The following is a 10,667-nucleotide window of genomic DNA, read 5'->3' as shown; positions in this document are numbered from 1 at the left end:
TAAAGTAACCATGCGGACAATGGATTACCACGGTTTGGCTGCCCATATCATCACCGAACACCGCCGTCTTTCACTCTTAGGATGTACACTCGGCCAGTAGTTGGCGCTGTGAAATATGACTCAGCCGAACGAAACATTGTTTTCCATTGTTCAATAGTCGAGGTTCTATTACTTCGACACCACGTTTCTCTGTTATCGGAATTCGCGTCACCGATTATTGGTTTTGGAATTCCAGCTCGCTCTACAGTTCTCTGTTTATGGAGCTCCCTTCGTAGTGTTTTGGTGCTGACAGGGTTCTCGAGTGTAACTTTTGCAGCTGCCGTTGTCTTATTTTCCACACAGTCTGCTTCAATGGTCGTCCTTCACGAGCGCTCCATACTTTCGCCCGCATTGTGACTAAGGGGACGATGATTCTCCGCTTTCTCTGTATGCTGTATATATCTTCAATACTGTAACCACCCCACAAAATAAAACAGTGTGAATAATACTCTCATTTAGCGTAACTACCCAACAGTGAAAATATAATACGATGTGACAAACCTATAACCTTTCAATAATTGACAGTCAAGTTAACCTGGTAAATTTTGGACGTCAGCAATGCTGCGTCATGGCCCTGATACATCACTCTGAATAAGCTGAAAAATCTTACCTTAATTAGGTCGCCGGATAAGGCGTATATATCTGCTCCTATAAGAAATTTTCTTGACGCAGCTAAGTGCAATGCTGGCCGATAGATTTGTCTTATAAAAAGGAAAGAACTGACTTTTCTTTTCAATAATCGGGATTGCCAAGGATTGGAGAAATTAGTGAATTCTTTAAATTGCGATAAATGTCAAAAGTTACTTTTTAAGAGAAAGATTATTATTAACAGATTTTTTTTCAAAACGTTTACATGAGACTTGATGTAACAATACTACATACGCGCGAGGGTGCTTTTACCTTATCCTATAACGCTCAGGCTCTGCCATCGCTGCACACGACCGTCCCAGCCAACACGATACACCACACACGACTGCTCGCTACCAACGACATACTGCTACTGCTGCACAGTTCCTACTGCAGTCAATACTGCTCTTTGGTCTCAGATTCTCTTCTAGCTTACATATCGCAGGCAGCGCGTGAGCAATACATCGAAATTACATCAGCTCGAGTGCGCTAGCAACAAGTTTTTCTAATTATGGACCTCTTACAATACGAATAATAGAAAAATTATCAGCAGTTGTGGCTCAATATTTCCGGCGTAAGAAGTCACCCTCGGTCAGCCAACGGTCATGTCAAAGTGGGCGGGGGAGCCAACGGAGGTACAGAGCACTCTCTTTCCCTTGGGTGAGAAATTGCCGCAACAAAGGGGGGAAAATCAGCAGCGATCAACGGCATGATGATGCAGACGGCAATGGCCACCACTGCATTAAAGACACATAACGTGTATCCACAAGCCCTGTCGCCTATTACTGAAAAAGTGCCAGCATGATGTCATGGTGATCTCTGAACTGGCAAAAGATTCCGGACTAGTCTTCCATTCGGATCTCTGGGAGGCGACTACCTACGCAGAGAAGAGAAAAAAATTAACAAACGAAACGATAACGTTCTATGGTCCAGAGCGTGTAATGTCACAAGTTTGAATGTGCCAGGGAAGCCAGAAAACCTGAAAAGAAAAATGCTGTGGGTCATTCTAGATACAGTGAAAGCCAGTGGAGCGAAATGGAAAGAAGACAAGGATTTCTGATGAGACGAGTATAGTGTAATATCAACAGCGGTAAAAAAAATTGTGTAAGAGGAGTAGGATTCGTAATGAATAGGAATAGGACATACAGGGTGTTTCTGTGAACAGTTCAATAAAGGGTTATTCTCATCACAATGACAGCAAACCTACACCGAAAACAATATTTCACGTATACACGCCCATGTCGCAAGCAGTACATGAAGAGGTAGAGAAAGTATACAAGGATATCGGACGTGTAATTCATCACGCAATCGAGATGACAAAGTAATAGTCATCGGGGATTAGAATGCGCTTTCAGGAGAAAGAGTAAAAGAAAGGGTTACGGGAGAATATGGGCTTGGTTGTACCTATGATGGAGGAGAAAGACTAACAGATTTCTGCAATAAATTTGAGCAGTAGTATCGAATTCTCTAGAAAGTATACTTGTAAAAGGCCAGGAAATACGAGAAGATTCCAATTAGATTACATCATCGTCACATAAAGATTTCAAAGCCAGATATTGGATTGCAGGACGCACTCAGGGCCAGATATAAACCCAGATCACAATCTGATAAACATAAAGCGTAGGCTGAAGCTTAAGGAACTAATCAGGAAAAATCATTACACAAAGAAGTGGGATACGGAAGTAATAAGGAATGGAGAGATACGTTTGAAGTTCTCTAAGGCTGTAGATATTGCGATAATGAATAGCACCTAAGTTGATGAGAAATGGCCATCTCTAAAAGGGGCAGACACAGAAGTTTGAAAAAGAAACATAGGTTCAAGGAAGGTAGCTGCAAAGAAACCATGAATAACAGAAGAAATACTTCAGCTGAACGGCGAAAGAAGGAAGTACAAATAAGTTCAGGGAAATTGAGGAGTACGAAAATACAGGTCACTTGGGCATGAAATAAATAGGAAGAACGAGGAAGCAAAGATGAAATGGCTGCATGAAGACAGTGAATAAATCGAAAAAGAAATTGTTCTCGGGAGGACAGACTCAGCATAAAGATAATATTAAGGGTGCTACGGAGATTCTACTCTCAATGCAAAGAAGAGAGCGGACAGATGGAAGAGCATATTTAAAGCCTCTGTGGGGTGGAAGATTTGTCTGATGATGTGATGGAAGAAGAAACAGGAGCCGACACGGAAGAGCTGGGGCATCCAGTAGCAAAACATAATTTAAAGGGCTTGTGATTGCTTAAGATCAAATAAAACAGAATTAATAGATAACAGTCCAATAAAATTTCCAAAATAATTAGTGGGAGTGGCAACAGAACAACTATTCATGTTGGTGTGCAGAATATATGAGACTGGAAACACACCATCAGGCTTTCGGTAACACATCATCTACGCAACTCCGAAGACTGCAAGAGCGGACAATTGCGACAATTACTGCACTCAGCTTAGCAGCTCATACATCCAAGTGTAAGGCAGGGATGTAATCTTTGGCTCCTATTGTTCACTTTATACGAGGGCTATTCAGAAAGTAGGGAACGTTGTGGCATTTAAAAAAAAAACTAAGTGCAAGACATACATTTTATTACATACATGTGAAAGAGCGACTGACATACTACTTTTCCACAGTCACTAAACATATTGAGGCACTTATCATAGCGTTGGACAAGATTTGAAATATCTTCGCCGTAAAATTCTGCCGCCTGAGACTTCAACCAGTGCGTCGCGCCAGCCTGGATTTCCACGTCGTCAACAAAGCACCGCGTTGCAAGCCGGTTCTTCATCTTGGGAAACAAGTGCAAGTCGCTTGGTGCAACATCAGGGCTATAGTGCGGATAAGCGAAAATTTCCCATTTTAATGGTTCAAATGGCTCTGAGCACTATGGGACTCAACATCTGAGGTCATCAGTCCCCTAGAACTTAGAACTACTGAAACCTAACTAACCTAAGCACATCACACACATCCATGCCCGAGGCAGGATTCGAACCTGCGACCGTAGCAGTCGCGCGGTTCCGGACTACAGCGCCTAGAACCGCATGGCAACCCCGGCCGGCCCCATTTTAATGGATTAAGGAGTTCTGTAGTGCGGTTCGCCGTCTGAAGTCGGGCACTGTCGTGCAAAAACAAAATTTTGGACGTCAGCTTCCTCGGCGTTTGTTTTGGACTTCTCTTCTAAGTCTGTGCAAAGTTTGACTGTACTGGGCAAAATTTATGGTTGTTCCACATTTGAGAAAATCAATAAGAAGCACGCTTTCCCTGTCCCAAAACGCTGTCGCCATCAACTTCCTTGCTGACAAGGTTTGCTAACATTTTCTTGGTAGTTGGGGGGACCTTGTGTGCCTCGCAATTGACGTGTTTCACCCAAGTCTCGTCGCCGATAAGAATTCGATCCGGTAATGAATCACCATGGTTGTGGTAGTCCTCCACAAAGTCAACATTGCCCCCATTCGCTGTTCTTTATGGTGCTCTGTAAGTATTTTGGGTACCCACCGTGCAGAAAATTTGTGACAGCCTAGCTTTTGAGTGACAATTTCAAACAACAAAGTTCATGAAACGTGTGGAAAGGAAAGCGAAAGCTCCGTTATTGTGAAGCGGCTGTATTCACGAATCCTTTCAACAACTTAAGCGACTACATCGTCAGTCACAGTGCTCCGGCGTCCACTCTTCTCTTCATCATGAATGTTGGTTTGGCCATTTTTAAACCGAATGCACCATTTCCAGACGAAACATCCACTCATTATGTTGTTTCCGTGCACTTCGCACAATTCACGATAAATTTCTATGGGTTTTAGGTTTTTTGACTAAAAAAAAACGTATCGCATACCGCACCTCACAACTGGTGGGATTTTCGATTGCAGCGCACATTTAAAATTCGAATGTCGAAAAAACCAGACGCGCAGAGATGTTCCCGCTGTCCTAGGTGGATGCCGACTGAGCAGCCGTGTACGCACATACCAAAATATACGCGATCGATTTTCGCCTAGTGGTGTCAGACGGAAACGTTCTCTACTTTCTGAATAGCCCTCGTGTAATGAAGAAGCAATGATGGAAATAAAAGAAAGCTTCAAAAGTGGAATTAAATTTAAGGTAAAAAGGTATTAATGATACGTCTCGCCGATGACATTGCTATCCTTAGGGAGAGTGAAGAAGAGTTACAGGATCTGTTGAATGGAATGAAGAGTCTAATGTGTCCAGAATATGGATTGAGAGTAAACCGAAGAAAGACGAATGTAATGAGAAGTAGGAGAAATGAGAACACCAAGGAGCTTAAAGTCTGAACTGGGGATCACAAAGTAGACTAAGTTAAGGAATTCTGTTACCTGGGCAGCAAAATAGCCCATGACGGACAAAGCAAGAGGGACATCAAAAGCAAACTGCCACTGGCAGAAAAGGCTTTCCTGGTGAAGGGAAGACTACTGGTATCACATAATTTCAATAAGCAATTTCTGATAGTGCTCGTTTCGAGCAGACGATTGTATGATATTGAAACATGGACTGTAGAAAAACAGAAGAGAATCTAAGGATTTCAAATTTAGTAATACAGATGAATACTGAAAATTATGTGGAATGTTAATGTAAGGAAAGAGAAAGTTGTTCAAAAATGGTTGAAATAGCTCTGAGCACTATGGGACTTAACATCTATGGTCATCAGTCCCCTAGAACTTAGAACTACTTAAACCTAACTAACCTAAGGACGTCACACAACACCCAGTCATCACGAGGCAGAGAAAATCCCTGACCCCACCGCGAAACGAACCCGGGAACCCGCGCGCGGGAAGCGAGAACGCTACCGCACGACCACGAGCTGCGGATAGGAATTTGTTCCCTGAATCGGAGGTGCTACAGATGAATCCTGAAAGTTAGGTACAATGATAAGGTAAGGAACCAGGGGGTTCTCTGCAGAATCGGAGTGGAAAGGAATACATGGAGAACACTGACACGAAGGAGGGACACGATGACACATCTACTAAGACATGAGGGAATAACTTCCGCGGCTCTAGAGAGAGCTATAGAGGGTGAAACTGAACACGGAGACGGAGGATGGAATACATCGAGCAAATACTTCGACGGTACGTTGCAATTGATATTCTGAGATGAAAAGGAAGATAGGTGTCTTTTGATTCATCAAAAGCCTGAGCTCCGTTAGTTAGATTATCACGTCATAAGAGCACTAACAAACTGCCCGCTTTCGAATACAGTTAGCTCCAACGTAGTGCACTCACAACTACACAGAACATTCTTCTGGCCAGTACTGAACACTTGGGATGTGTTGAGGACAATGCAATAAAGTGTTCGTAGTCTAATATATATGTGCAACCTGCAGATCATCTGATCTACATTTATGTTCAGGCGTGTATTTCACGCTGATTTTCCATATTTTTGTCCGATCTAGATTTCCATCTCCCGCAGTAGGTGTCGCATATCAAGTATTATTTGCTTTTTCTCTTTTACGAGCATTGAGATTTAAAAAGATGATACACCAGACGCGTTGCTCTTTTATTAATACCGTTTTTTTAGTGGTAGTTCTGTAAATATAGTATAGACAATACTTCCGAGTACTTCGATGCTTACTGATTAAAAACATTTGTTTCCTTGAGAAAGTGGTGTAAGATCTACTTACGACTTGTATTTCTCCTTTTTACATGTTCTGGAGTCGACAGGTTTCTCCTTCATTGCTGGCAGAGGTTGTGGACGAAAATACGTAGTTGCAGTTTTACTTTTCCCCATTTTCCAGGATTCAGAAAGCAGCTTTCTATTTTGGTGCATTTAATTCTTTGTACTTCAGTTTTGTAAATTTTCACAAGTGATCCTCTTACAAAGTTTTCTGTAGTTTGATCCGTTTTGCACTAAACTGTGAATTTTTGTATGTATGTTTGCTTTTTTAATTGAATTTATTGCCCTTTCGTTTGCACCACACAGCCAGCCGATACTTACATAAAATCAAACGTCATAGAATACTTTTGTGCAGTCCATTGTTAGAGTTAAGTTGGGCTTAGATGCGGATTCCAGGAGTAACAATAAGTATGTTCATTGCGTGGAGCCGTCGGTACATTTTGCATAATTTTCCGGCCGCTACAATTTATGCTCCGTACAACTCAAGAACGTTATACCGGTTTATGAACCTGAACGTCTATTCTTGATGAAGGTACATGACACCAACAATATTTAACATAAACTTTCAAAATCGTTTATTCCTGAATTAAGTGTAAACATCATTTTCATAAAGATTAATCTCACACAGGCTTGAAGTTCTTTTTGTTACACATCGATTTCAATTGTAAGAGCTAATGAGATTCTTGTGTGAAATGCGGACAATCATAACAAACAAAAAAACAAGTATCTAGGTTGCGATGGGCTGTCTTAAATAAGAAGCAGCAGCTACCCTACAAAGGACTCGTCACGATTAGTGGGTGTTGCTGCTGCCTCCACTTACGTTTTATTTTTCTACAGTTATCTACTGAAGGCCTCTACTGAAGGCCCTAGAAAACCTTTGCTAATATTATTTTTAAATCAAATGCTGGACAATGTGGCATAATTTTTGTTGCATTTAACACGATGTTTTTCAAAAAATATGAAAATTATGTAAATTAATTATAAATGGAAGTTATAAAAAACGCGTGAATACCACCCCAACCAAATCAGTAGTACCCACATTTTGAAATTTATTTGAGACTTTTACTTTGAATGGTTTCTGAGTTACGAGTCTCAGAATGGCGCGATTTTGTTAAATTATTATAAGTTTGGCCCTGAGGGACACCTAGAAACACCTGTTTATCAAAGCTGCGAGTTTGCAGAATACATTAAGTTACAGAAGATTAAACCTCCACAAGAAACGACATCTTTTCTGTTGACCGAAATGAAATGAATCTGCCTGCTGTGTGTGTGTGTGTGTGTGTGTGAGAGAGAGAGAGAGAGAGAGAGAGAGAGAGAAAATTTGGGAAGATGTATTAATATCCGTTATATGAGGTGGCGAGGGTGAAAGGAATGCTAAGTACGCAAAAAGGTGTCTGTATGTCTCCACGTTATGGAACGAGCAGTAGTCCTGCATAGACACCACGGTCGAAGCAACTGCCGAGGCCCTGGCTGGAGAGGAATTCCGCTGGCGTTCCTCTGGTTCGCCTCCCCCTTGTTATTCGCCGTCCCCACGGCGTCCCCCGCGCGACGGCCGCCGCCTGTGACGTCATTCAGCGGTAACACGATCAGCCGCCGGTAGGCTCCCTGAGATGCCAATAGGGGTGGGGCGGCCGGCCGCGCCGCCGCCGCTGCACCAGCCAGGAGCTGGGGAGGTGGGTGCCTCGCGGTGCCTCGTGGAACTCGGAGAGGTGCGTCATGTCTGCACCCAACACAAGGGGCATGTGCATCGGTAAGAGACCGGCTGAGCCAAATAACACACAGTGCAACTTAAACAAACAAAAAGCATAATAACTAGTTACTTACTTTGTATTAGACAATATTTCAATCGTTTGATTCTATGGCCACTGAATCTGTATGTTTCACCTATGCAGATTTTTTTTCTCACATACTCTTTTGCTTGAATATTAGTTCAGCCGCCAGCACGCAGCCACTCAGCGGGCAAATCGGAGGCACCGTATTGGCTCCCGTCTTTGTGTGCCTCCCGCTAGAGGGCAGGGGATGGAGTATCTCCAGGGAGAGATTACCGACCTGAGGAACGCCGCGCGAGCCAGTAAATCCGCTGAGAGATGACCGTCCGGTTCTACTCCAGGAGGGTGGGCATTTACTCAGCCCAACAGTAGAAACGACGTCGGGTGTGGACTGCGACAGTAACTGGTACACTAACTGATCAAAAGTATCTGGACACTTGCACTCAATGCGAATTTCCGCTAGATGACACGAGAGGTGGACTCAGTGATAGGTATAGAAGGAGACCCAGAGTATTCTGTCATCAGTAGAGAGGCAGTAACAGCAGAATGGGTCAGTCACGAGAGCACAATAAACGTTGACTAGTAACAAATCCAACAGGGACATTTCAACCCTTCTAAATCTGCCCATGTGGACTGCTGCTGATACGCTTCTGAAGTGGAAGCGTCAGGGAACTGCCACGGCTACAACAAGACAACACAGATCACATGTATTGGGGGACACGGACTGCTGAAGATTGTGAAGCTTGGTTGTAAAAAATTGTATGATATTAGCAGAAGGAATTACTAGTGAGTTCCAGAGTGCTACCAGTAGACCAGCTGGAACAATGACTGTACATATGGAGTTAAAAACAGAGAGGTACAATGGATGAGCAGCTCCCCATAAGCCATGTCTGAACTCATTGTTAAGTGACACTGGAGGCTCTGTAAAGAGGTGACGCCAGAGGACAGTGGATGCTTGACGTCTTGAGAACGTTAGCTGCCATCATGTATAGTGTGTATTACACAAGAGGTACGCTATGGAGCTTTTCTTAGTGGTTAGGATATGATAAACTCGTTGTACTTAAGAAAACGCTAAATAAAGAAGGATATGAACAGGTACAATAGAAGAACATTCAGAGACGATGAGTGTGTGCCGGCTGGAGTGGCTTATCGGTTCTAGGTGCGCAGTCTGGAACCGCGCGACCGCTACCGTCACAGGATCGCATCCTGCCTCGGGCATGGATATGTGTGATGTTCTTAGGTTAGTTAGGTTTAAGTAGTTCTAAGTTCTAGGGGACTGATGACCTAAAATGTTAAGTCCCATAGTGCTCAGAGCCATTTGAACCATTTGAACCATTAGTTCATTGTTGTCGTTGTTTTTGTTGTTGTTGTGCTCTTCAGTCTGAAGAATGATATGCTGCCGCACTCAACATTAGTCTATCCAATACAAGCTTTTCATTTCAGTGTAACTACTGCAACTTACAGTCCACTCACTTTCCTTTAGCCAACCTTCGATCTCCCTTCATAAATTTTACTCCCTCCCCCCTCCATTAGTTTTCTTCATTATGAGACTGACGATTTTTGATGCCTCATGATGTGTCCTATTAACCAAGTGCTACGTTTAATTAAGTTGTACCGCATAGATCGTTTCTCCCCAAATCGATTCAATACCTCTGCACTAGTTACCCGACCCAGTAACCTTCCATATTATTCTTTTCAATAGCTTCTGTTCTCTGCTTGTGTGAACTGTTTAATGTATGTATTTCACTTCAACACAAGGCCATAGCCCGCACATATGCAGGAAAGATTTCCTAACACTTATACTGATATCTGATATTAACAAATTTCTCTTTTTCAGAAACGGTCCTCTTGATGCTGTCAGTCAATGTTTTGTATATTCATTACTATGCCAATCGTCAGTTCTTTTGTTGTCCAAATATCGAAATTCATCTAGTATAATTGTCTCATTTCCTATTCCAATTCAGTCAACATCACCTGATATAATTCGACTGAATTCTGTTACCATTTAGATTTGTTCATAGCTGGTAGGACAAGGGTTGTACGAGCACATTTTGTGAGTGCAGGTTGCCTACATGAGGGACAGATATGCCCTCAAGGGCAAACCTATTGTTCTCCATTGACTGACTGGTACTTAACCCATTTTTCTGCATTGATTTAAAGGTACTTAACCTATTGTTCAGCTAAAAGGATCCATCGTTTTGATTGACAGGCATTTAAGCTATTGTTCCCGAGCCCCCTCCCCTGCCCCCCCCCCCTCCCCGACCTCTCAGGAAACCTACCCCCATACTGCTACAGGTACATTTTCAGGTCAGAGTTATTAGAATATCCCTTCCCACTCTTATCATTTTGATTGACTACTTAATTGAATTGATCAATTAATGAACCTCTCCACATATGGTAAAACCCCTCCCACACTTCCTCCTGGAAAATAGCAGGGAAAAAAAGTCAGTTGATTGGTCATTTGGAGGGAATTTGGTTGCACTGTGTGGAATATTGATTAAAAAATTTATACAATATATAGAATATTATTTAAATATTTATGGCAGTGCGTGGATTACAGTTTATTTATTTAGTAAAAGAAATATCCCACAAATCGATTGCTGTCAATAGAATATTGTTTAAA

The sequence above is a fragment of the Schistocerca gregaria genome, chromosome 8, assembly GCF_023897955.1.
Source record: "Schistocerca gregaria isolate iqSchGreg1 chromosome 8, iqSchGreg1.2, whole genome shotgun sequence".
Taxonomy (NCBI): domain Eukaryota; kingdom Metazoa; phylum Arthropoda; class Insecta; order Orthoptera; family Acrididae; genus Schistocerca; species Schistocerca gregaria.
The sequence above is the reverse complement of the archived record's forward strand: the minus strand, read 5'-3'. Positions refer to the sequence as shown.